General features: G+C 38.4%; 1 protein-coding gene across 11 annotated transcripts in view; it reads left to right on the top strand.

Moving 5' to 3' along the window:
• Window positions 1–300: 300 nt before the first annotated feature.
• Window positions 301–27761, top strand: part of MYT1L (myelin transcription factor 1 like) — a 303729-nt gene continuing 276268 nt past the window's right edge. For 3 of the 11 annotated variants that reach the window (XM_066179856.1, XM_066179854.1, XM_066179850.1), the window contains exon 1: window positions 304–664. The gene's annotated coding sequence lies outside the window, so the exon portion shown is untranslated. Of the gene's footprint in view, window positions 665–27761 lie in introns of all 11 variants that reach the window. The other 8 variants (XM_066179852.1, XM_066179847.1, XM_066179855.1 and 5 more) reach the window with 5 other exon arrangements.

The following is a 27761-nucleotide window of genomic DNA, read 5'->3' as shown; positions in this document are numbered from 1 at the left end:
CACCGCGCCGCGGGGCCGGCGGGATGGATGCGCGCCGCGCTGCTTAAAGGATGCGGGCTCAGGCGGGGTAAGTCAGCAATCTGCTACGGATGCTGTTCTGCTGCAGTAATGTGGTCTCTAGGGGAACTAGGGCTTGATGCATGCTACACTGCCTAGGCTTCCTCCAGCCCGTCGCCTCTCTGCTGCTCTTAAATGGAGGTTACAGCTGATCCATCAGCCACAGAGCTGCACGCATGCCCACCTTCTCAGCCTTCAGTGGTGGAAACTTATTAATTTCTGCCTTCGACTTCAGGCCCGTTGGTTTCCTGTCTGAAAGCATTATTACTTTTGTCCATGTGGCAAAATAATTAGCATACAGATGAGAAGGGATTCTGCCTCTGAGCCTCAGTCGCAGGAGAAGATGTGCAGTGGAAAGTTGATTGGATGAATGGAGAACAAATGGTGGGCGTTCAAAAGCATTAGGAGAGTTTTGTTGTCGTGGAGCAGGTTTGTCAGTTTTCTGGGTGAATCTCGTAAGATGGAAGGCAGGGTGGCTGGTGCCGAGACGACTGCTTGACAGACTGTGGCCTACTTGAAGGTGCACGTTTGGACTGCATGCATAGATAATTCCTTTGGACTACTTTGTTTTGCAATTCTGCGGCTTTCCCTCTCCTGTTCCCTCAAGGTAAATATGTCATTTTATCACCATTGTTGTTTGCAGGGCACTTTGCTGTTGTTGACAAAGTGATGGAAAGTTCAACTCTCTGGGCAGTTAACAAAGGAATAGCTTGTACTTCTCCCACCCCAGCTCCACAGCACATACTCCTGTGCACGGAGCTGGAGGAGGCTGAGCAGCTCGGGGCCCGATCCTGCTCTCCCTGAAGTCAACGGGGAGTTTGACATTGCTTCCAGTGAGAGCAGGATCGAGCTCTCAGTGATTGTTGTTTTAATAACGACTGCTGGAAATGTCAGATTTCTGCTTCCTTTTTTCTAGAACAATGTGGGCAGACCTGTAAAATTAGCAGCTACTGTTTCAATGAAAGCCCCGCTGTGATTAGTTTTGATTGGTGTGGTATGCATTTTCTTGGTTGAAAGGAAAAAATATGCTTATTTAACACAAACTCACCAGTATTGCTAAAGCCCAAGTTGCAGATTGACAAATTACTAGTGATTCTCTCAGCTCTAAATATCTCCGCTACATATGTGTCCTTATAAAGGCTTCTTATTTTGAGAGAAGAAAACAAAAGAAAAAACTAAACAACCTATCTGTGAATTAGGTATTTTTTTGTCAGATAATAATACTGAGTCAGGCTGGAATCCCACTTCTCGAACAGAGCATCCATTGATAGGCATTTCTTATATAATTCTGATGCTGTGTATAAAATATGGGGTACTTGAGCCTTTAGTTACGTTTGCTTTTTTCATGTAGTCATTTAGAAATATTTTTATTCAATTCTAATGATTCCTAATCTCGTTAAAAATGGTTATTTTCATTTTAACTGACCTAATTTTGAAACTGCATTTAAGGTTGGGGTTAAGTGAGAATTAATATCTGGTAATTGACTTTACCTAGTTCTTGTGACTGTTGTAGAACAATTTAGTAGTTTATTTGCTTTAATTTGAGTGGTCTGGGGGTCTAGTTACCTTTAATTATATTGTTAGGGAGAACAACAGCTACAGTTCCAAATGATGTTTAGTTTTTGCCTTTCTCTCCTTTTTTTTTTTTTTTTTATTTAACTGCCATTTCAGTTCCATGTGATAGTTTATTTTCAAAAATTGCCGAACAAATAGAAGTCTGTCATGTCACTCTGCAAAGAAAAAAGCCCCCCAAATATTGGAACAAACTGTTAACCCTTGCTGGGCAGTTAGCAGGTACCTCATATGATTTATTAAGGTTGATCAAGTTTGGAATGATAAGGTTAAACTTGGTTGCTCTGGTGTTGTCTAATGACTATATACTTGTTTGCAATATGACACATTTAAAAACAATTTAAGATGGCAACATAACACTTTGAACATTAGAAACACAGTGTGATGCAAGACTATGTAAAAACCTAGGATCTTTCTAAGTAACTGTATTTTTCTAAAAACTACATTGATTTATCAAATGAAACAAAGGGAAAAGTAAATGATTACAATGATTAAATGTAGAATAAGGTATTTTTTAATCTGATCTTAATAGTAGATTCAATTTTGTATGTATTTTACAGATTGAACTTTCTGGAGAGTGAATATTCTTCCTCCTCCTTTCTCCCCCCCTCCGCCCCCCCATTTTCACCAACAAGGGCAATAGTTAAATGCTAAACATTTGGAGCGGTTTCTTTGTTTTAGATTAAAATACCCAGTTATATGCCCACATTTTCAAAAAGGGCATCAGTTTTATTGTAGTAGTTCTTGGTTCATAGTATGACTTTGTTGTTTTACTCTACAGTCTTGGATGTTACATATTATAAAATTGAGCAACTGTGTGTTTGGAGACAAAGACAATTAAGAAAGAGGAGCTACTTCAGTATAATCAGAGATATATGATTTCTTCAGATTATTGAGGGCTATTTTTGAGGGTTCTCTGTTCCTGTTCTCTTGTATTTTGTTTAATTTTTGTATTGAGGAGGATGAGTAAAATATGCGAAGGAATATTTTGATTATATACATATACATGCTACACAAATGCGGCAGACTATTAGCAAGGCATAGAAACTTTGCTATATTAATGGCAGAAAAAGAACTGTTTTGAAAACTGTTCTGTGCTGGTCAGGCTTTTATATGGACTCTAAAAGAAGGAAAATAAAATTCCCATCCATTAGCATTTCCGTGGGAAATGAGCCACGGGTGTTTCTTTCTAAGTGCATTGCACAAACACATTTATAAATCAAAGTTGTCTGTGTTAGAATCATTTCTTGATCAACTTTGACAACAGTCATTGTTTTGTTGAGAGAGTCAGTGGTGGAAAAGTACTTTGATATTAAATAGGTATGCAGCATTGAATATCCTTATGGAAATACTGAGTTTAATATCATTTTGTCTGAACTTGATAAATGTTTGCATCATGTTGATTAACTTTCAGGAAAGATGTGAAGTTCCTGATAGTATAGTACTAGAAAACTTTATGTCTGTGGATTACTTACTGACCTTTTCTTTCTCATAATAGGAGTGATGAGAAATGCTAATAAGATTATCAATGGTGTTTTAAACAGAAGTGCAGCCAGATTTCTATGGAGTAAAAATGGGTGCAGACCAAATAGCATCATCTTCTCCATATATCCTAGATTAAAAAGTCACAAGGAGAGCAAATCAAAGCTTTTGTAGCTTGTTGACAAAGATTGTGTCTTTAGAATCCTTCACAGTATTCTGCTTTGATTAGAATCACTGCCTATTTTAGCCATAGAGGAAAAAGCAGCAAAATGTAATGAAACTGAAATGAAGGGGAGAGATCTTGGGTGGGGAGGGGGAGTTGAATATGGAGACAGAAAAAAATCACAGTAGGATTTTTAATCCCTTAAAAGGGATCATACTTCTAGTCATGAAAACAGTAAACATTATTATGAGATCGGATTTAAAATCTGATCTCGGATCAGATTTTGAGTGTGTGTATACTAGTTTAACATGTTTGCACTGAAGCTACAGATATGGAACACAGTCTCCAAGTAAGGAAGCTGGTCAGCTTGTTTGTGGAAATAACCAGGGCTGCAGGGTGCCCCAGAGAGAACCATCAAATCAGGTCAGTATAGAACTGTCTGGTAGGTTGTAAACAATAAGAAATCAATGTTGTGTCTGCCAGTAGACCCTTTGGTTTGCTGAAACTCCCACCTGCCTAATGCATCTGGGCAGTTGGTTTCAGAAACCAGTTTCCTTCAAGATGCATTTTATGTTTCTTGAAGGTCTAGCATAACCAAATTGATTACAGTTCTGCACCAGGCAAGTGCATAAACATCTGTAAGGTCACAGATTCCCAACCAAACCAGCACTGGGGTCTTTTATTTTGTGAAGTATTAAAGGTCTGCATGTCTCATACCTTATGTCTTCCTGGCATTTTTTATCAGGAAGTTGATAAAAAAGGGCATGGTATACAACAAATATATATATCTTCTCTTGGTATGGCTTCAGCTGGTTCAGTTTGAATCTGGCAAGTGCTGTCCTTTGCTTGGTGCAGTAGTGAATAAAATTAGGGCAGAGCAGCAATTTAAGAAAAATTATTTTTATGAGGGGTTTTAAAAAGGCTGCTGTTTTGCTCATACTTTGCATGATCCTGCTTCTGACCCCAACGAAAAGAGAGCAGGAACAGGCTTGTAATATCATTTTCTAGAATGACAGGCCAAACATATTTCTCATGCGGCTCCAGTAAAATCAAAAGAAAGCATCTCACTCTCTTAAGATTTTGTTATTAATAAGATTGTTTACAGGCGGAATGTAATTGAGAGTATAGTTACCATTCAAAAAAGACTTTAGACTGCTCACTGAATGGCTAATTTTTTCCAGGCTTTCTGGAGATGTCATCTCCCTCACATCCCATCCCCCTCAATAGAAATAGTGATACTATTGCAGATGTAATACTGCAATATTTATATTTCGTATCAACAGCTTGCTTTATTTTTCCAAGGGAAATCCCCTTTTTTCTTCCCGTCTCTAGCCAATACTCGAGGGTATTACCAAGGGAATAAAATTTTATGCCTAATTTTAGTGTTCCTCTGCCTAATGTAGTGTGAATAAGTACCATGTTACAGCATTTAACCTAGTCCATCTTTGTCACTTTCTGAACAGTTCCTCAATTCAGATAAAATAGTCATAAATGCAGAAAGAGAAGATCTCCAAAGATCTCCAAGGTTTGTTTTGAGGATAAACTAGGGAGTAGATGTTCTGGCATTCCTTCAGTGCTGCATCAGGGCATTCTCTCACCTAAGGAATACTATTGAAAGGGGTTTCCCAGGCCTCTTGTGATACTGTAAATCAGTGGCTCATCCTTTTATTTCACGTCTCCTACGCCAGGATTGTTGAATCCAATGTGTTAGTTTTCAGCACTAGTGATTTGTTTTAGTAACATTTTCAGAGATACTAGCAATTCCTCTGTTGTCCCAAGAGGAAAAGACCATGTTTAAATATGAAACTGTGTTTATAACAACTTTGCATACATCGTGGATGTCATGTCCTATGCATAAACACTCAGGATTTTTTTGGGGGGTTGGGGGGGTGGGGTATGTGCATATTCAGGAAGAAATTATACTTTTATATCATAGAAAATTTTAAGGTTGACTACAGGGCTTTTTACTTTCTTTGTATCTTTATAATACTCTTGGTATGTCTAACACAAATTGTTATGAATTCAGAATTATATTTCTGCAGTGTCTTGGTTGTGCTGCATAGTTTGAATTAAAACTCCAGAAAAACAGATTCATTGGACTGGGAATTGACACTAAAAAGTAATGCTTGTGTTTTTTCAGCACGTGCAAGCACAAAGTCCATTCCGGGTCTTGCTAGGAAACACCCAGAGTTTACACAGGTCGAGTTAAAATGCCCTCACACATAGAAAAAGATGTCTGTTCCAGCAGTGGTAAGATGCCTGCACAGTTGATATGTTACATATTTACTAAGAGAAACAGATTTACTGTTCTTCAAGAATTTCACAATCTGCTGATCCTTTGACTGTAATCAACCTGCACCCAATCTCAAACTCCAGTTTTCATCAGACTCCAGATCTCATCACTTCCAGTGATGAATGCATGTTTTTCTCAACTTTTTAAAATACTCTGCGTGGTTGGATCTACTTGAGCGTAAGGGCTTTACTCTGGAGTTACTGGACCTCCATATTCCAGGAAAATAGCATACTTCAGTCCTCAGGGATAGTGGGCACAGGCCAGGCTGCAGCATTTTCACAACAACTAAGGTGGTTTTTGGACATTGCACGTGTAAGATGGAGAGGTTGTGATGAGAGGAATGAGTAACCATGTGACATCAGGGAAAAAGAATCAAACATTCAGTTAAAAGGAAACTGCTGGTGGAAAAACTGAGGTTCTGTTAGCCAACATACAGAGTTTGGATGCTAAGAAAAATTAGAATTCCTTGACCATTGGACATATGACCTCAAAAAAGAGAAGGAAAAGAACCTGAGAAGTGGATATGGACAGCAAACTTGTTAAGAAGAATTACACAGAGGAGTCAAGAGATGTACGCAGATGGAAGTCAGGAGTACTTCATGAACCCAAAGAGCAGCTGGAAAAGCAAAAAAGCTCAGGTAAGTTTATTTTTGTATGCTACTTCTACTTGTTTGTTTTGTTTGGTTTTTTCCCCAGCTCTAAGAACTTGTTCTTTTTCTTCAGTTCTTTCATTGCTCTCTTTGAGTAGTGTCTGATTACAAGGGGACAGGAAACAAAGAAAATGCCTTTCAAATAGCCAGTTTATTTTAGCACTCCTATATGCACTGTCAATTTTAAGTAAAAAACCCCAAAAGATAAAATACATCACACCCAGTATTCATAAATGTGTGCTAAATATAGATAAAAATATGTGTGCATGTAGAATTTCTGTGACTAAATATTAGTTCTTTGCATGTAGGGGCATTAACAATGGCAATGAAACTGACACCTCCTTAGTATGCCATTAAAACAGATGAGAAACAAAACTATGAAAAGTAGTCTTATAATTGTTTGCTAAAATTGTGTTTGCTGTGAATAAAATGTATACATGTAGTAGAACCTTCATACTTGCAGTCTCTTGCTTTCTGACAGTAAAGCAAATTCAAAACTTTTTTTTTTTTTAATTCAGGGAAACAGAGCCATTTTGATGTTGGTTCAGAGAAGCTGCTCACTGATTTAAACAATAGCAGCTATCCATTTCCATTCATGGATTTTCAGGTTGATCTTTGCATGAACATCCCCTTTTATCTTCAGGACACTGTCAGCATTTTTCAGCAAGTATTCTTTAAATGTTGAGAGTAAGGAAGGCCTCTTTTACTTCTCCTTTTACAGTGTGCTACTGCTCACCTTTATCAGCTCTGGAGAAGGGCTCATAGTAGAAAGGCTGGTAACATGTCTGGGTGAACTCCAGCTGCTCTGAGGAACCTTCTCAGGGGTCTCTGCCCTTTCTGAACAGATTGTTGTCTGACTTGGTATCTGTGGTAGTCCACACTCTGTATGCAAGGTCTTCAAAAGGTGCTAAATTTAAAGTAGCCATCATTGACAGACTTCCTGAACTGCCCACTACGGGGCTGATCCTTTTCATATCCTATGAGGAAAAAAAAGAAAAAAAAAAAAAAAAGAAAAATGGGAAAGGATGGAGATTTTTATCTACAGCCTGTCCAGTCTAACAGTGCCTTTTTTGTTTTGTTGTTGCTTATCAGTGACCTTGCCTGAGAAGAAGCAGATGATGTTTAGAAGAAAGAAAAGAAAGAGAAGGGTAGATATTTTCCCTAGATCTGTTTGGCCTTTGTGACACAACATGCTGGAGGAAAGGCACACTTGAATAGTTTACCTTGAAGACTGAGCATCCTGATTTAGCAAATGCAGGCACTGCAAAGCATTATGGATAAAACTGCAAAGCACTGGATGAAACACCCAGTCATTTCACTGCAGCAGTCACTGTGTTTCATAGACAGCTTTGCAGAGCAGGTCTCATCCCATATACCTTCTTCCTTTACCTCCTACCAGCCCAAGAGCCAGCACACATTGCCACGGTGTTAATTCCAGCCAACTCCAATGGAAAATAAGGGCATATGACAAGATTGCACGTATGTTAATGACTCATGCACCCTGGACTTTTTATTTGTTATTTTATCTGTTATTTGATATAGTTAATAAACTTTTATTTTCCAAAAACTGTGATGGATGTGTTCTGTTTGAAAGATTGGTATGGGACGTCCTTTTCCTGTGCCCCTGCTTCTTGCCAAATTCAGTAAAATGTGGTTAACTTGAAATTCAGGGTTTTTTAGCAGTCATAAGTGCAGCTTACTCAAAGAGCAGAACAATCAGATTCAAAGCAGCACTGCCAATAACACATATCAGAGTATGCTTCTGAGGCTTCCAGGAATTGTATTCAGATTGACTCCTATAATTGGTCCTTTGTATTCAGAATCATAAGTATTTCTACTCTTACTGAAAGTGTCTTTATTTTTGGTTTTAGAGGTGATTTTAATTTACCAAATATACATCAGAAGTCACTAAGCAATACATGTATCTTTGTTTCCAGATGCTGGGTGAATCACTTCAGGAACTAGGAAAGAAATGATAGAGCAGCTTTTTGAGAATTACAGTTAATGAAGTAGCTATCTTTAAATACTGTGGTCTAGGAAACTGCCTTTGCATTCCAATATTGCAAAAGGATTCCTAAAAATATGAGGTCTACATAGACTTCATTATTTAATAGAAGTTAGTGAGCCACTTTTTCTAACTATTCAAAGTTTCACTTGTGTTTATGTGCTTGGAAGTTAAGGGAAGTGTGAATGGGATACCTTGCTAACTAATTTGCTTGCTTTTATATGCTTTACAAGAGTCACAATTACACCTTTAAATAAATATATATATATATATATATACACACACACCCACCCACCTATTTATAACATATAAGATTTTTCAATACAAAGTTGCTAACCACTGCTAAACAGTTAGAGTTTGCAGGTTCCCAGGACCACCATGCCACTAATTTATTAGTGTATAAATGCTTTTTATTTTGTGGCATTTCTGTTGAAAGGTTGATATAAACGTGGCGCTCAATTTAGAACTTGAATTTCAATGTCCTGTACCTAAATGCTTTGCTTCTGCTATTGATGATGCTAGGTTTCTACCATGTTTGTACCAAGGGCTAAATATCATGAGGCTTGGTGTGTTTAAATCAGTTGTGGAGTGCTCCTACTTCATAGCAAGTTTTATTTTCTGCCTCCATCTTCTGCTTTACCTCAATTTTATATATTTCTTTAAAATCTGATAAAATTGAAACTCTGAACATGCAGGGAAAACAGGTACTAAAATATGAAAAGATATAAGAGCTCCACTGCTTTGTTCCATATGTTTGTAATGGTACTATAGACTTGAGTATGATAACATGGAAACATTAATATGGGGAAATGAAGGAAGAACCAGGGGGTCTCAAAAATAACTCCACAAAGAAAACAGGAATTGGGGGAAGCTGAGTTTAAACTCCTTAAAAATTCCTTAAACAGAGTTCTGGGGTTCCACAATGCTAAGCACTTCCTTCCAGATTTTCTGCAGATTGCATAATCTATACTGAATTTCAATATTCTCTTGTCTAATGGTGTCTTTTATTTGTATGGAGCTTCATGACTCCCTGTATGGAGTTCAAGGAACATCTGGACAACACTCTTAGGCTTATGATTTACTCTTGTGTAGTCCTGCGAGGGGTAGGGGTTTGGACTCCATCCCTGTGACTTCCTTCCGACTGGAGACAATTTGTGGCTTTATGATTCAGATAACTTGAGTTCTAGACAACATGTATTCCCAAGAGCTGTTGAGTGGCCCAGCTGCTTACTGGGAAAAATTTCTACTGTTAACTGGAGTTTAAAAGTATTTGTTGTAGGAGAAATGGGGCTTTTTCTTACTCATCTGTAGTATTTTGATTTAAGGATGAAGTAAGTTGGGAGGTTCCACCTTTTGCTCATTTTTACTAGCCAATGGATGAATAGGAAACAAAAATTTAGGGCTAGAGATTGAGAAAGCAAAATCAGTAGCTTTCTTGACTTTTTTTTAATACACATTTTGAATTTTCATATACGAGAATTACAGATTTCAGATCATAGTTTAATGTTTTTAAAGAAGAAACTTTCACCTCACTGTTAATTGTAAAAAATGTCTAAAAAATGTCTGAGTGTTCAGTCATACACTTAAGTGTTATTTTTCTGCTGAAACATCAGAATATTAGAACCATGGTAACAGCAAAAAGAATTTGCCAGATATCTATATTAGTACAAAGAGAGAGTACATTTGCATGGCCACATTTACAGAGCCAGTGGCCTAATCCTGTTCCACTGAAGTAATTGAGAATTTCTTGAAGGGAGGAAAGCATTCTGTGTTAATTTCTAGTTTTTTCAGCTGTTGACTGACTTTTCCAGTATGGCTTTTAAAGCAATTCCATATAAGATAGAATTATTAACCCATGCTTTGTATATTGAATTCTTGATTGCTTAATCATTTTGCCCAAAGTTCTGAATACTAAATTTGATTTTGACATTCATTGCTCTAAGTTGTCCTTTCATCAGCCAGTACCTTGGTTGTGATATGCTTGAAAACAACATTCCCCAAGAGGCATTCCACCCATGACATAAGCCGAGAAGTAATTTTCTGTCCTCTCTGGAGGCATGTTGCTGCCCCTGTTTACAGGTAGCCTGAAACACTAATGATTAAAACAGATCAAATTTAAAGGAATAGGATATCAGTACTAATCAGCCTTTCTCATTAGTTAGAAATGCGTAATAATGCATTCATAATTGTGATAAGATCCTGACTATAAAGTCATCTTTTAAATACAACCAGCCTCTATTCCTTCATTTTCCTTGAAACTGTTTTTTGCCTTGAACTATGCACAGAGCTTTTACTCACAGAAATAAAAAAAACCCTGAATGCAAATGAAAAACATACAATTCGTTATAAGTACATAAAGTTTTACATTCCTCATACAAGACAGCAGATAAGTTGGAATGCATTGCTGCAGATCTTGAGAACCAGCTGTGTTATATATTAATAGTGCTGGAAACATTGGGAGGAATCTCATGCTTTAGAAAGCAAGATGTCCGTTTATTGACAGAACATAGCAGAATAAAATCCTCATTCCTGTATGACATCCTGGCCTGGGTGTTCATATTTCATAGGGTCTATCAGTCTGCTGCTCATAACTTAAGTGTTTACAGAATTAGGGCCTAGGCATATGAAGTTTTGAGACAAAATGAGCTGTATATTCACTAAAACCAGCAAATGTTTTGAGTTCTTGTTGCGAAAAACTGCAAGTAGAGCAATAATGGAAAAAAAATCACAATATTTCTCCTTTCAAATGAAATAGTTTGATTTTGTATGAGAAATGAGTCTTTTAGTACTTCCTTAATTTACATTACAAAACAAACTTTGATTATGCTCAAAATTCTTTTCTTTAAATCAGAGGATCTCGTTCGACTCATATGACTTTTCTACTGTTTGGTTTGCCATAGATCTCATTTTAAATTACTGAGAATTAATACGTTAGCCTTACATGAAAAAAAATTCTGGAGCTGAAATTTGAAGGACTTGTGGGGTACTGTCTCATACAAGTTTGTTTAGTCCAGTGGTACTGATATCTGTGAATTACTAAATTTTGTGTAAGGGGCTTGTTTTTCCAAGCATTCAGCAGGTACTGCTTGAAAATCTTATGTCTCTGGTTAGAAGACACAAGAGGAAGGGGGTTCTTTGTACACTAGACATCTACATTTAGGTTTGTGTGCTTAAAAAATTGTTTTCAACAAAAGAGCTGTAGTCACTTGAGGATCATTTATGGTTATAGAGATTCCTACTTTGTCACTGAATGGCAGAGATATTGGAAAATAGATTTCGATACACCTCATTGCTTGTGTAATGTTGTGCAACTTCTTCTATCTTGTGATATGCTTATCTGAATTACAGTTAGCTTTGCATATAAATTAGCTGTATTCTGCTTTGCAGTACACCATTATCCTGATCCTTTTTCCCTTCTGCGCTTTTTTAGATCTTAAGAGAGTCGTGGAATGGCTTGGGTTGGAAGAGACCTTAAAGACCATCTAGGCCCAACCTCTCTGCCATGGGCAGGGACACTTTCCACTAGACCAGGTTGCTCAAAATCCCGTCCAGCCTGGCCTTGAATGTTTCCAGGGATTTGGAATCTACAGCTTTTCTGCACAACCTGTTCCAGTGCCTCACCACCCTCACAGTGAAGAATTTCTTCATCATATCTAATCTAAACCTACTTACTTTCAGTTTGAAGCCGTTCCCCCTTTTCCTGTCCCTTGTAAAAAGAACCTCTCCAGCTCTCCTCTAGGCTCTCTTCAGGTACTAGAAGGGGCCTCAAGGCAGAACAACCCAACTCTCTCAGCCTGTCTTCATAGCAGAAGTTTTCCAGCCATCCAGTTTTCTTCATGGCCCTCATCTGGACTCGTGCCAATCACTCCATGTGCTTCTTATGCTGGGGGCCCCAGAGCTGAATGCAGTGCTCCAGGTGGGTGTCTCCTGAGAGTGATGTAGAGGGGCAGAATCATCACCCTTGATCTTCTGGTCACGCTGCTTTTGATGCAGCCCGGGATGTGGTTGGTTTTTAGGCTGGAAGCGCACAATGCTGGCTCATGTCCAGCTTTCTATCCACCAGCAACCCCAAATTTTTCACCTCAGAGCTACTCTCAATTTCTTCTCTTCCCAGTGTGTATTTGTGCTTGGGATTGCCCCAACTCAGATGCAGGACCTTGCACTTGGTCTTGTTGAACTTCACAGGCCCACCTCAAGTCTGTCCAGGTCCCTTTGGGTGGCATTCTTTCCCTCCAGCATGTTGAGTATGCCACACAGCTTAGTGGTGTTGGCAGACTTGCTGAGGGTGCCCTTGATCCCACTGTCTGTGTCACCAACAAAGATGTTTGTCAATGCCAGTACCAACTCCCGAGGAACATTACTTGTCACTGGTCTCCACTTGGATATTGAGCTGTTGACTGCAACTTTTAAAGTGTGACCATTCAGCCAATTCCTTATCACTTAGTGGTCCATCTGTCAAGTCCATGTCTTTCCAGTTTAGCGATATGGGTGTTAAGCAGGACACTGTCACAGGCTTTGCACAAGTCCAGGCAGATGACATCAGTTGTTCTTCCTTCATCCACCTACACTGTAACCCCACCATAGAAGTCCACCAAATTTGTCAGGCATGATTGGCCTTCAGTAAAGCAGTGCTGGCTGTCTCCAGTCACCTCCTTATTTTCCATGTGCCTTGGCATAGTTTCCAGGAGGATGTTAGTAATAATCATTGCATCTCTTTTAGTACAAAAGATAGTTTGCAAATTGACAGTGTGGCTTGAGAGCAGACGTGTTAACACAACCATTTCTAAGCTGGGCTGCTTACTAATTTTAGTGGCTTTTTTTAAAACACCTTTCTTTGGGCCAACACGGAAAAGAAAGTGAGGAGGAAAAATCACAATGGGGTCTCCTTGATGTTGGTAAATAGAGTGGGGGTGTTTTTCAAATCTGTGACAGGCTTGAAGGGACTTCAGTTTGATGGTACCACCTGAGAAGTAATTTGAAAAATAGCAAACGGGAGTAAAAGTGTTAGATGAGTCTTTACTAGCCTTTGCCTGGTGAGCTGGGTGGAGGGGTGTGGTTCCTTCTCATTCTGTTTAGTGAGTTTCCTTTCTGTCATCTCCTTATTTGCCAATAAGCCAGTAAAAGTATGTCTCCATCAAAATGGTCAATATGGGTGCCTGGTGTGCAAGTATACCTGAGCTGGTATTAATCACTGACTTTGGGCTGGAATAGCTGTAGAAGGTGCAAGGTGGTTGAGATGATCCTCAGTTGGTTTTGTTTTGGGTTTTTTTTTGGAAAAGAGTCAATAATTTAAAATTTTATGAGGCGGATAGACTTATCAAGATAAGCAATCCCATTGGTTAAATAAGCATATTTCATGTTTCCCTCCTGTTGTGTGTTTTGCAAATAGGCTTTTTTGAGAGCAGGTTGATTATTAAGTGCCTGAGATGGCATGTTATGATCAAGTGACATGAAACATTTGTGCCTGATATGCCTTAATGAACTGTTAAAGCTGTGTATGCTGATCTAAGAATTAAAGAAGTGTAGAAGTAACAGTGCTTTATTTGATAACAAAAATAAAATTGTATTTGTGCTAGTCCTTGTAGGGGCATCCGCGGATGGCAGGGAGAAGGAATTCTGCTGACCTGAGATATTCTAGAATACGTGGTTTTATTGCAAGGGTCGTGGGGTAAAGAGGGCCTTGCCTTCAGCCACCAGCTTTGGCTGAAAGGAAGTCCCAAAGAGAGAGGGAGAAAGAACAAAGGGTAAAAGTTAAGAGAGAAAGGAGCAAGGGAGCAAGGTGGCAGGGTCAGAGAGCGGGGGAAGAGGTAAGAGAGCAGGGAGAAAGAGGTGAAGAGGCAAGAGCAGAAGAGGAGCTAAGAGAGCGATTTCCTTGTTACAATGCATTATATCTTCTTTGGTGATGAATATTCTAATTTACAATGGCCAACCAGTACAAGACACAAAATCCTATAGAATCTACATATAGCCTATAAGAACTATTATATTACCATACTATGTTATATTTTAAACTCTAAAAACTACTCTTTAGACTTTTCTGTTTTGCTACATTGACCTGTGGTTTCTTAGCCAGCAGAAAGGTATCATTCCATCGAAAGGGATTCTTCTTCAGCTGGCTAGGCTATTGTTTTCAGGTTATATAGTAACTAAGACTCGGTATCCTACAACTCAAAGTAAGCTTCCATTTCTGTTTTGATTATAGGTTTCATATTTTCAGAATCTTTTGCTAAACAATCATATTTATAAGGTTTCCCTGATTCATCTTGCCCAACATTGTAGTTAATGCTCATCCAACAGCTCATTTGGCCCTAGAGACCATATTGTGTATAATTCTTAGGTTTGTAGAAAAATCCTATTGAAAAGGAAATCTGAAGGTCCAGTACAATCTTCTTCTCAAAAGCATTGAAATCAGGATATAGCCATAATAATGTCCAAAATTCAGTCTACACAGTGGCATGCAAATATTGTAGAGGCATATGAGAGACTGTGAGAAAAAGGTGTATTTAAAGTCAGGTTGTCTAACTCTGTTTAAATGTCATGTTAGAGTGTGCTCCTGTTTATATATATATATATATATATATATATGTATATATATACATACATTTAAAAATTAATGAGTTCACCTGATATTGCCATGTACAGGTAATTTTATTTCTGGCAACTCCACATGTCAGTGGGAATAGAAATATCCCTAGAGTCAAGAGCTGACTCTTCTGTTGGATCAGGTGTCGAAAGGGAATCCACAACATCTGTGCAGGTCAGAAGGGTGGGAGGAAAATGCAAGCCTGAAGGCTATTGTATCTGGAAAGTATCTTTAAAAAATCCTCTACCTACTTTCTCTGTTCAAAAAACCATTTGGGAAAGGAAATTCTGTTTTAATCATAGAAACACGTTTCTGTTGCAAGTTAGAAAAGATGCAGTAGGAATCAGTTCAGCACCAATGGGGAGATACCATGGCTGACCAAATACGTCCTCCCATTTTAAGTTCACATAAATTGAAGTCAAAAGTTTGAAAAAAATACTTAATGTCAGGAGAAGTTGGACTACACAGGTAGTCATACACTTCATTAAACAGCTTAGAAACAAGATGGAAGTGGGACATTTCAGATTGTTTGGTTGATTAATAAATCTCTATTTAGTATTAAGGAATATTGGCTTTAATGTAAATATTGACACTGTGAAATAACAAAAGCTAGTAATTTTTGTGTTTCCACAGCTCAGCATCATGCTGCTATGTTTCCTGCCTGTTTTTATGCTAGCCAGTGTTGACCCTAAACATTTTTTGATTTGTGGGTCAGAGATGACACTGAGATGCCTTGATAAAAAAATGAAATGGAAAGAACCAAGATTCCATTTCTTTTTCTGTGCATAGGGCACAGGTGGGTTTCATTTGTTTTAGAACGGCAGCTTTGGACCGCCCTGGACACAATTAGGACATTAGGGATCAAACTTTTCTCTTGCAGTACTAGTGTAAATACAGTATTTCCAGTGATTGTACTGGCTGTTTTGAAGATATCCAACTCCTGCTGCAAGAACAGCTTGAATAATCTGGAAAGGACTGCAGGCCTAGCAGAATGTCAGGTGTGAACACAGAGTAGAGTTACAAATTTTAATTAAATATAAACCCCCTATCATTTATAGTTTAAAGTAAAAATCAAAATTGGGAGGTCCTTTTAAAGAGAGAGCTTCTTTCACTAAAAGCTCTACTTTTTAAGCAGGCCTTCAGGTACATTTCTAACCTCAAAATACTCTGAGGTTTGATATGATTTAGCAGTTTATGGAATCATCGCTCACCTTTAAAGTTCAGATATTTTTTCATGTCACACATGCCGTGACATCTGTTTTGCAGAAAATAAGATTGTTCTCAACAATGTCAAGTGGAGATAAAGATGGAGTCATAGGGGATAGTGAGATGTAGAATCACTTGAAGCTGTATTTTAAGGCTTTATGGCTGACAAAACAGATGTGCTTTTTCTGCAGGGACTGTCTTCTTCTTCTGTCCCTTTACAGCACTTAGCACAAAGTATTCAGTTGCACAGTTTGGACTGCTAGAAAGAATAACATATGCATGTTAGAAATCCTGTAGAGACAGGACTGATGTTTCACTGTGAGTCAAGGTCAGCTGTGGGTGAAGAACATGGTGTTGACTTACTTGGCTAACTTGTGGGAAATGCAATTTAAACTGTGTCTCTCACCATGGATTTGAGAGTGAAACAGTTATGTTACAGTGTTTTAAAGGAAACAACATCCTTAGTCTTTGTGTTGTCCATATCAATAACTACATAGTCAAAACTGCTGGACATTAGTTTGTATATAGTTATAGATATTGTATAGTTGTTTTGTATGCTGATGCCATCCAGCTGAACTTTCCATCATCAGTTGTGCTTTACAACAGTGCGTTCAGGAGAATGTCCAGTCCCTTACCAGCTGCTGGTAAGGTAAAAGACACTATTAAAATTGTAGGTGAGGCACAATTCCCATTTGCCTCAAATGCAGGTATGCATGTAAGTGATCCTGTGCGGGGCACTGCTGAAGATAAGCTATTCTGGCACATCTTTTTGATATACAGTGCTCTCTGTACTGAAGACTTGGTGTACTTTCATCATTCCACACATTTTCAGCCATAATCATCTCTGATTTTTGTATTATATCGGTGTGGATCTCTGTGGCAAGCTGAAAATTCAACAAAAGTGTTAGCTAATTATAAAATTCCTGAATAAATGATTTTTCTAAAAATATTTTTGAAATTAAAGTGTAGCAATATGTCAGTCTCTGTAGTTGCGAGCTACGACTTGTTGCAGGTTGTTACTCATTCTTGGAATGAGTGATACTGTTTGTTTCTTATAGCCTAGGAAAGACTATGTGATTACTCAGTTTTGTAGATAAGTGGCAGGAAAAAAAAAAAAGCTTTTATTTATAAAGCAGAAAAAAACCATTCTAGTAATGAGGTAATCCAATCTTATACATTTGATTTTTTTGGGGGGACAGAGAAGTGAGCAGATGACCTTTTTCCTATGGCACTGTGACTGCATAGCTGCAAAAGAAAATGTGAGAAATACAAAGAAAAAGCAATGCAAAGAGGTGAAACTGAAGGTTTTGGGCTGTTGAGTGAGACTGATCCTGCCTTTCTGTGAACATGGAGCAGGTGGAGACTACTAGCTTGCTGCTGCAGATATTGGTAATGATCTAGTCACACCCCTGTGGAACTTTGTGGCAAGGAATTTATCATGATGCAAAGTGAAAAAAGTCTTATCTCTGATTAACTTAAGCTTTGACTTGGGTCAGTCTCTTAGAAGAGCAAACACTTGAAAACTAAGGAAGTTTTGTGGGAGAAAACTGCAAGTCACCTTCTAATAAAAATATATGCAAATTTTTACACATCTGGAAGAATTAGGTGCATCATGTGATAATCTAGGACTATCATAATAGATAATTTTAGAGATAAGGATAACCATCTTCCATTGTTTGGTTTCTCTAGCCAATATATTTGGTAAGTAGACAAATCCTTAAAAACCGAAGCTCTTCTTTGATTCAGAATTGAAACAGGATCTTCCACAAGGAAGCAGCTGTGGTCTGAAAGCTTGAGAATTGTAAGCAGGATGCAATGGTTCCCCTGAGTCAATCTCCACATGGTATTAGAGTTACTTGCAGTAACTGGGATCTGTTGGTGGTTTAATATTTGTATTTTGGTAGTGTTTAGGACATCAGCCAATTTTGGACTTAGGAGGAGGTTCCTCAAACATGGTAGATAAAATCCTCTTTCCTAGTTTGCACTCAAGGGATGTAGGCTGAAACTGTTAGTCTTTTTGGATTCATCTTTAAGCAGGCTGGTTCTTTTAATTGCAGTAACAGATGACTATATATATATATATATATATTTATCTCCAATATTTGCAGTGGGTATTTAGAGATTCAAAAGTGAAAAGGTTTCTCAGCACCTGTACATGCTTGCATGAGTGGCATAATTTGTTTCCTGCTGACTTGTTTTGATTATTAGTTGGGCCTCTGCTGTACATGTCCAAAGAGACTGGCAAACTGTACACATGATAGTCAGTATTTAAAGACTGATCTTTAGACCAGTAGAGAAGGCAAATAGTTTGAAGTGATGATGAGAAACAGAAGATAGGATGGTAGTTGACCTTTTGAATATGTGAAAGAAAGAAGGATTTCTGCTAGAGGCAGAAAGAGTTCAGACCAAGTGAAGTAATTGTTACCTGAGATAATGGATCCTGTGGCAAAACTCTGATAGCGGATCAATGTGCCTGTTTACACTGGTGATTTAGCATAGCAGCCTGTGGATGGCTACAACTAAAATAAAGAGGGCTTCTGAAATTTGTAGGAGTTAGGATGATGCTTATTTAGTGGACCTAGAATGCTTACAGAACTGAATTAATTTTTTAATGCTTTAATTAATGCTCTGAGATACAGAAGAAAATATTTAATATGCAAAACAAATGTGCAGACTTTGTTAGACATTTTTCCTTCCATATACTTGCATAGACATACTTGAATGTTTTCTTTCACATACCTTGTTTCATATACTCCCTTGCCAATATACTCCTCTTTCTTTCTTTTTCTGATGGTATTAAATTTTTCCATTTTACAGGGTGGCCTAAAGATGCCTCTAATTCCAGTTTTGGTTCTTTGTGCTTCATCCTGTGGCCACTGACTATTGGGAAGACTTCTGAGACCTTCTGTGTTGGAAATGCATTTTTTTCCATGTATCTGTTTTCTTTTCTCAGAACTACCATTTGCAAAAATCCGTTGTGGTTCTGTTATGCAATGATAAACAGAGAAGATCTGAAGAAAAGACCACATGAAGCTATTAAAAAATAGGTCTTCTTTTTGCCCTGTAAAATACAATAGCTATTAATGGATAAAGACTGCAGGGCAAGATCTGGCCCTTCGAACTATTGTGACTGACTTCTCATCAGCACTTTCTGCAGTGTGGGAGACAAACCAATCATCAGAATCAGCAGTGCATTGTCCTGGGACCTCTTGGGGTTGGAGAATATTCCAGAACAGAAGTCAGGCTGTACTGCAGCTGAGAGTAGTGATCACTCAGTCCCAGCCCACACAAGGAGCATTTTGGAATCTGCTTGTGATGAAGCCATTCACCTTCTCCCCTGCTATGAGCAGAGGTGTTGCTGTGACAGATGCCTGAGGTCAAAGGGCTCAGAAAATGTGAGAGAAAGGGCTCCAGAAGAGAAACCAGCTTTAAGCAGTGAATTGTTTCTTTGGCTTCCATTAAAAAAAACGAAACAAAAAACCCAAAAAAAGACAAAACAAGACCCCAAAAAAGCCCCAAAACACCACACCCAAAACGAACAGAAACAAACAAAAACCAAAACAAAGCCAAAATCAAAAAACAACACACACACAAAAAACCATACCAGCAAGCCCAATGCTTTAGTACAACAACAAGGATAACTGTAATTGGAACATGTCTGCACTTTCATAATTAATTAATCATTAGTTGCAGTGAACATTTTATAGGTCACAAATTGTTTAAAGGTAAATGCTCCCATTATGTGAAACACGTATACCCAAGTCATATATCCTATCAGTTTGCTGTATTGATTTTCACCATTAGTATTTTGAGAGGAAATGCACATTAGTAGATGTGTCTTGGAAATGATTAGTGTTGGCTAGAACTAAGTATAGTGCAGGTGGGAGTGTGCAATCTCTCAACCAGTACTGCTCATGCACTGTAGTGATGGCAAGGCAGTTCCCCTAATATGCCACTGTTGAATAGCAGCTATAATTTTGCTGCAAGCTGAGTAGGGCTTCTGTGACAGAGATAAAGCCAAGGACTATAAGTACTCTCTTTACATTCAGCTATGCTTTTTATCCTAAACTGGGCAGGGACCAAATGCTTAGAGGTGAAATACCAATCCATTAAAGCACTGCACCACACGGGTTTCAGAGCGCGCAAGAAAATGCTCCTGCACCTCAGTACGAAGTCTGCTGTCTTTAGACATGCTGAACTAAAGCTTGATTTAAAAAAAGTGCTAAGAGGGAGGTAACAGTCAGCTCTGGTAGCAGAGGGCAGCTCTGAATGCAAAGCAATTTTGTATCTGAAAGCAGTGCTAGTGATAGGACTACTTTAGGAAGTCCATACTCCAAAACTTCGCACAGACCTTTATTCTCAAAGAAATCTTCAACTGAGTCTCAGGTAGAGTGGCAAGAACGTAGTCCACAACAGCCTTCTTTGAATCAAGCTTTCTAGTATGTATCTGGGGATTCTGGTTCTTGTGTGTTTTGCACCAAGAGCCCAGTAAAGGCTATTGGACTTGGAAGGAGGCCACAATAGGCTCAATTAATATTTTATTCAGTATAATCCTGCATTGGGTAGAATTTGGCAGTCCTGTAGTGAGAGGCTGCTGGCCTTAGTTGTCCTGTGAAGTCTCTTCCTGTCTCGTTGGTTCCCTTCTTTCACTGTGTATAGAAGCTGTGTTTTCATATTGTCTGATGGTGATAGAATCCCTTTAATTATCTCCAAGACTGTCACTCAGCCAAAGGGATTAATTCTTCATTCTTGTGGGATGGTAAAATCTATGCCTTGTTCATTGTTATGCCCCAGCAATACCCATCTGATAACAGTAACTTGGAAAACAAGTTTCCCCTTTTTCAAGGGGAAGAGGAAAGATTATGGCTGATTAACCAAAGGATATGCCATCTCTGAACTTTGTTTCTGGGAGTGCTCAATTCAGAGTGCAGATCTTCACCTGCATTCTTTACAAATGAAATAGAAATTACCTGTATATCTTCAAACATTTCCTGTAGTTTAGAGATCTTAAATCAAAAAGAGGATTGTGATGGCTTAGGTCTGGTCTCCTCTGTAGTACACAACATAGATCCTCAATATTTTATGCTTTGAGCCTAGCAAGTTCCAGCTGAATACTTTCACCTGGCTCTTGAGTTGTCATGTTCTACCAAAGATGCAAATACTATGAAGTGGATATTTGATGGATATGTAATGGATATCCACTGAATAAATGGTTGCATTGAATTTAATAAGTCAGAATTCACAGGATCAGAGAATCAGACTGGAAAAGACTTCTGAGATCATTGAGTTCAGCCTGTGACTTGGCACTAGCGTGTCAACTGGACCCTGGCACTAAGTGCCCTGTCAAGTCTTTGCTCAAACAAGTCCAGGTGCAGTTACTCCAACACCACCCTGGGCAGCTCATCCCAGTGTCTAATCCCCCTTTCTGTGAAAAATTTCTCCCTATTGTCCAACCTAAATGTAGCCTGTCACAGCTTGAGGCCATCTCATCTTGTCCTGTTGCATGCTACTGGGTTACAATCTCCTTTCAGGCAGTTGCAGAGAGCCATAAGGTCACCCCTGGGCTTCTCCTCCAGGCTATGTAACCCCAGCTCCCTCAGCCGCTCACAGGACTTGTGCTCCAGACTGTCCACCAGCTCCATTGCCCTTTTCTGGACTTGCTCCAGCACCTCAGTATTCTTCCGGAGTTGTGGGGCCCAGAACTGGATTACAGGACTTGAGGTGTGGCCTCACCAGTGCTGACTGTGAGGAGACAATCACTGTCGTGATCCTGCTGGCTGCAATATTGCTGATTCAGGCCAGGATGCCACTGGCTTTCTTGGACACCTGGGCACACACTGGCTGTGTTCAGCTGTGGTCATTGAGCACCCCCAGGTTCTTTTGTGCTGGGCCACCTTCAATTTATGTTGTGCTCATTCTTTCACATGATCTGTTCATACCTCTTGGAGCAATATAAATATGCAAGTCTACGTTTGTGGAGCATTTTTTGCTTTGAATGCTGTAGGGAGTTTTGCTAGTTTCTATGGCCTCGTGTCAACTGTGTGGTGAGGTTCTGCAGACTGATTTGGGGCTGTTTACTCTACTGAGCTATCCATCTGAATGCATCAAACTTTGTCTTCCTTGGAAGAATTGAAGATTTGTTAGTAGTAGGAGATGCCAGCTACTGTACTACTCAAATATTAAGGTCTTTCAAGGTCTTTTTTTTTTCTGTCCTGTTTAAGTGATAAGCATAAGTATGAATGCTGATGAAATGCTAATGTACGTGAGCAGGTGAGCTATGTAACCATTTAGCTTGCAATGCAGTTCATGAGCAGGAGCACATGCAGAACTCCAGAAAGTAGTAATTGGGAAACTACAGGCCCCTTATTTTTCCTGTTCCTTTATTCTCCATTGGGTAAATCTGGACCTGGTCCTCATAATTCTAACATCAAAATAACTTTGAATTGAAGAAAGAATGATGTTTCTTCTCTTCCATATTACTCAAACTTTTCAGAGAAGTATCCCAACAGGCCAACTGCCAATGAAAGATTCTTTTTGTAAACAGCACACCATCATTCTTATATGTTTTCTTAATTTCTTGGGCAACTGTGAGGTCAATCCAAGTACCTAAACTACTTCACTGAGGACTCATCCTTTTTAATAGGGAAAAATTGTCTTAATTTACAATTGTCATAAAATAAAATGTCACATTTGTGCAATTAAAGTGGGTCGAGTTAACTTCTTAACTCCAAAGCAACTTGTTCATGTATGTGACTGTGTAGATTTTAAACCTGTAAATTTTCAAGATGTTGTAATAGTTAATAATCAAAGAGTTTTTCAAGTATCTTCTGTGATCTTCGATATCTACATTGAAGTTGGAGGATTTTAGATTAAGTAGTGATAAAATTATCAATTGATATCTATCTATAAACTAAAGGAAAAAAATAGATTTTTATGGTGATTTAATTTGGACAACAGTTTCTGGACATGACAAAATTATCAAGAGTACTTTTAACATGTTAGCAGATACTTTTTATTAGATGTTCAGTAGCCAAAATGGTACATCTCACTCTTGGATCTCATTTAAGATGCACTGATATGAAATCAGTACGTTTCTAAGTATTTTTGGTCAGGACCTGGCTACACTTCTTTATTGCGTACTAAATACAACACAAATGATAAACTATTGAAAGGAAGAGGGGGCAAGGGATACATGCTTAATCTGGTATAATTTAGTGTTTGTGCCAGCTTCTTACATGGCTGTAAAAAAACCATGGTTATAGGTAGCCTATTTTCTTGATAAAACATTCAAAGCAGTTTAGTAATTAATGCAGAGGATGTGTTTACTATGGAAAAAATATAATCACCTGGTCATATAATGACCACAGTGCAAAATGCACTTGAACATACGAACAGTTGAAAGGAGTCTTTAGGTAATCATTCCAGAATATGTTCTCTGGTATATATACATGCATAAATACTGTGATTTATGTGAAAGATAATAGTGGACTAGTGTATAGAATGAGGAGCCTGAATGGTTTTCTTCATGTTCTTGGATCAGACCTGGATATCAGCATTACCTCCCACATACTCAGTTACTGGAACTCTGCAGTATCATGCCTCAGGACTTAGTGCAATTAGCCAGCTGTATGGACAGCTCTCTCAGGCACATGGAATGATTCTTGGGGTTTTCTGGTGCAGGGCCTGAACTTTTACTTGGATGATCCTTGTTGGCCACCCTTCCAACTCAGGACATTCTATGATTTTGAGATGTGTTTTTTTGTAATTCATTAACACAGTCTTTTTCTGAAATACACCTCAGATATCCATGGTTGAGCACAGTTAAACACAAGATGCCGAACAGGACAGAGCATTGTTTCATAGCAAAACATAACTTTTTCTTTCTGAGATGCAAGGCTATTGTGTCTTGCTCACGGTCTTAAGATCAAACCCCTTGCCAAGTATGTGATCAGAGAGGAATTTTCTCAATGTCATTAAGAGAGTCTTCTGTGTCAGAGACTTGGAGGATTTCTCTGGAGTATGAGGATTGTTGTACTTGCTGAATCATCTTGGTGTGTTCTAGCTGATCAGTTTCTCACCATTTCTGAAGGTATTTCTTATTTGTGGCCAAGTTATAACCCTTGTGATTTCCTTTGACACAAACCAGATCAAAAGGTGATAATACCATTTTTATCTGATACCACTGAGGCCACAGTGATCAGCCTGAGCTTAGACCACATGATACAATAGTTGTTTAGGGTTATAATGTTACTGAAACCTTTTGACAGTTTGGACGCTGATAGTGAAAATTCTCTTGCTTGACCCGGTATTTTTGGTTTGGTTTGTTGGGAGTACTGGAAAGACCAGTAATTAGCTTTATTTCACAGAAACACTGAACTCCACATTCATGCATATACATGCAATCAATAAAGGCAGAAATGCCCTAGTAAATAGTGAAGAAGTTGCCTCTGATGAACAGAAAATTTGTTACTCATATTTCACAGTATTGTTATAAATAGGATTGCCATAAAAAGAAGAGTTTATATTGAACTTACCAAAGATTATCAGTATTAATAGAAAACAAGAATTGGCTGAGTGTAAACATTTACATACATTTTGGATTCTGGCAGCAGGCCATTGGGGCCATCGCCTCATGCTAGGAGTCCTCAATGATGAGCCAGATTCTAAGGGAACTGGGAGGGAGGAATTTTCTGGGTGTGTTTCTTGAGTGGAGGAAGGGAAAAGTATTTGACCTTTTGATAAGGATGATAGGGCAGAGAGTGGCCTCTAGAGGAAGTTTGTGGGTACAGACATTTGTTCTCACTGGTCCTGAGAGGCCAGACTCCTGTGATATTTCATACCTTCTTATAAGTGATCTGGTTAGATTTGTTGGAGCAGCTGAGGATGATGAGAATGTTTAGAGACTGGCAGACAAACAGGAGGGGACATGACTACAAGGGAGCAGTGGTTGTTTGGGAAGAGCAGTGATCCTGTACTACTTGGTAGCCTGCAAATAGAGCAGTAACTAACCATGGCTTAGGTGTTGGGGTGGTCCAAAGCAGCAATGAACTAACTCACACTATGTCAAATAATAAATATGCCATTAAATTAATTTTCAAGACATGCACTCAAAGTTTAACCTGATAGCTGATGACTTCACAAGAATCTACATGTCTAGCATATCTGCTGTGTATGGAAATTGGATTTGTTAAGTGAGTAAAAGAAGAAAAAAATCTTTACATATTTTTTGAAAGATAAATTCACTTGCATTTAATGTGGTTTTCTTTGTTAATTTGGGATTCAGTCTTTAAAATGTGTTTATTGCTGCTTTCTTGTTTACCTTTTTCTGACATTTGAAACATTTAAAAATGTGGTGCCAAAGAAAAAACAAACAAACAAACTGATGTCATGGCATAGCATTTTTAGCATGTCCTTAATCTGAAAAATATTAATAGTCCCATTAAACAGAGAGAAGATATTAATAATCTTCAAGCTGAATATTTTGGTCTTTGAAATATTTAAGACTCACTGTCCTTACCTTAATAATCTTAGACTGGCTGTCTAATAAATTCCATAATGTGCTTCAAGTAAGAAATCTGAAAAAAAGTGAAAGAAATATTTTGTTAGGAATTTTTTTGGTAGTCATGGTAATTTGATGGGCTACTTGTAATATAGTGATCAAAAAAACTTTGAGCAGAAGTGTAATTTTCAAACTGTTGGTACCCATTTAATACACAAAATGTTTATCCCTCTCTTAAGAAACTGAGTACCTAAGATTTAGTAGGTGATTTCTTTTCTCCTCCAGCTCTGTGCTGTTAATCCAGGGCAATGCTATTTGCTTCTGTTTCTCCAAGGGCTGTTTGATGCATTCTGAGGTGGTAGAGAGGGCTTGTTTACAAGTTACACATGCACTTTGCTCTACATGTTTGTGCCTCAACATTACTTCAACAATAAAGCTGACTGGCTACGAAAAAAAGAGCAAGATTGGAACTGATGCAGCTAAATTGCATGCAAATATCACTTCAAATTGAAAATATTTACTATTCATATGTTGAGAATTAGTGAAGCCCTTGTATTCTGGCTCTAGTGTTTGCAGCAATTCCAGTCCCAGCAGGGTGAACAGCCTGCATGATCTGTCTCTGCTGACTTCTGTCCCCTGCTGCTTTCCTTGCTTTAACAATGTCTGACCTCGCTGCACTATTGTCATTTCCCCCTTTTCAAAATGTAAGTGTACCAGGACCTTATCAATAGTAGGAAGAATTAGAGAGAAGGCTGTGTGGTTTTATCTAACATGGATGTTGCAATAAATCCTTACGAAGTTTACACAGTACAGTGTTGCTTGCTCCATGGGACAGATGTCTTCAACTGGGTTTAATGCCCTAATTTTGCAACATAATTAGACTTCTCTTACCAAAATCTAAAGAGTGCCAGAGTGCCAATTTCCTATGCATTCCCCCTCTCACCTTTAATTTACCTTCTGAGTGTGCACATCCCTGCACGTCTTCTCACATGTGATCTATTTGTATTCAGTGTAATCCCATTACTATGGTTCCCATGCATCTGGCAGTCTTTAATGTATTTATCTTCATGACAGTTTTTCCAGACAGACATGTGTTTTTATCCTGTATTGCAGAGGAGAACCTATGTGCCTTTTTCCAAAGTTGTACAGGAAGACTGTGACGGAGTTGGCATGGTTATTGGACATGGCACTTGCTTATCCTTCTTCCTTTTAGCAGCAATATTGTAATCTGGCAGAAGACTTGAGTACCTTTAGTTGCTGTGTTAGGAATTCTGAATCCCTGTATCTGTTTGCAGCAGCCATTTTACTGGCACTTACGACAATGTCACACACTCAATGAGAAAATTTCTATGAGCTTTTGTGAAATGTTTAACAGTTTTGTGATTTCGTTCCAAATGATCTGAAAGATCAAAAGTACAACTAAAGCAAGTGTCAGTGAAAGAATGAGTTTTTCAGGTGGAGATACGATTGTGCCTTTGAGAAAACATGTCATGATAAAGGAATCAATGACATTGGGTAAACCAGGCAAAAGGGTAGGAGTGCAAGGGAGATTTAAACAAGATAAGTAAGATAATGAGGACAGCTGGGATATCTATGCATAGCAAACAATTTGCTTGGCAAATTTGTTCTTATTCCTTCTTCGTGAATTGTGTATGAACAGATTTTTCTCGATTTTTTAGTTACTCAAAACTGTTTGACAAATGTATCTTTTGAACAGATTTGTCAGACACATTGCTGGTGGACTTTCTTTGTACCATGTTCTCATTACTACTGTCAGATGGCTGGTGGCCATAGCCACATAGGGTTGGTTCTGTTCTAACACTAGTCAGGGTACTGAGCTGCTGCTGTGTGACCTGGGTGACCACTCTCAGCTGCTTATTCCTTGCAGTGTACATTCCAATAACAATCCATGGATAAAATTATTTTTAAGAATCTCTCTGATAAGATTTAGGAATACTGAACACTGTCAGTAAGGTCAAGGTCAGTTTACATAGCAGGAAAAAAAGGGCTATTTTTCCACACAGAGTATATTTGCAGTGAATAACTTAGCTAACTGTAAACACTGTAAATCCACTTTGGCAGATGGTTAAGTCTATGTTGTGACCCTCTTTCCTGCCCCAGGGATTGTTTCCTGAGTATGGTGTCATCTGGGTTGGCATTTTAATCTGAAAATATTTGTTAAGATGCTATAAAGCTGTCTAGATGAAGTTAAAAAAAATCAGTAAATAAGAAATTTAATTTTTTCTGGAAA

The sequence above is a fragment of the Chamaea fasciata genome, unplaced genomic scaffold (assembly GCF_029207755.1).
Source record: "Chamaea fasciata isolate MVZ Bird 193981 ecotype frontalis unplaced genomic scaffold, bChaFas1.0.hap1 SCAF_3, whole genome shotgun sequence".
Lineage (NCBI taxonomy): Eukaryota > Metazoa > Chordata > Aves > Passeriformes > Sylviidae > Chamaea > Chamaea fasciata.
The sequence above is the reverse complement of the archived record's forward strand: the minus strand, read 5'-3'. Positions and strand labels throughout refer to the sequence as shown.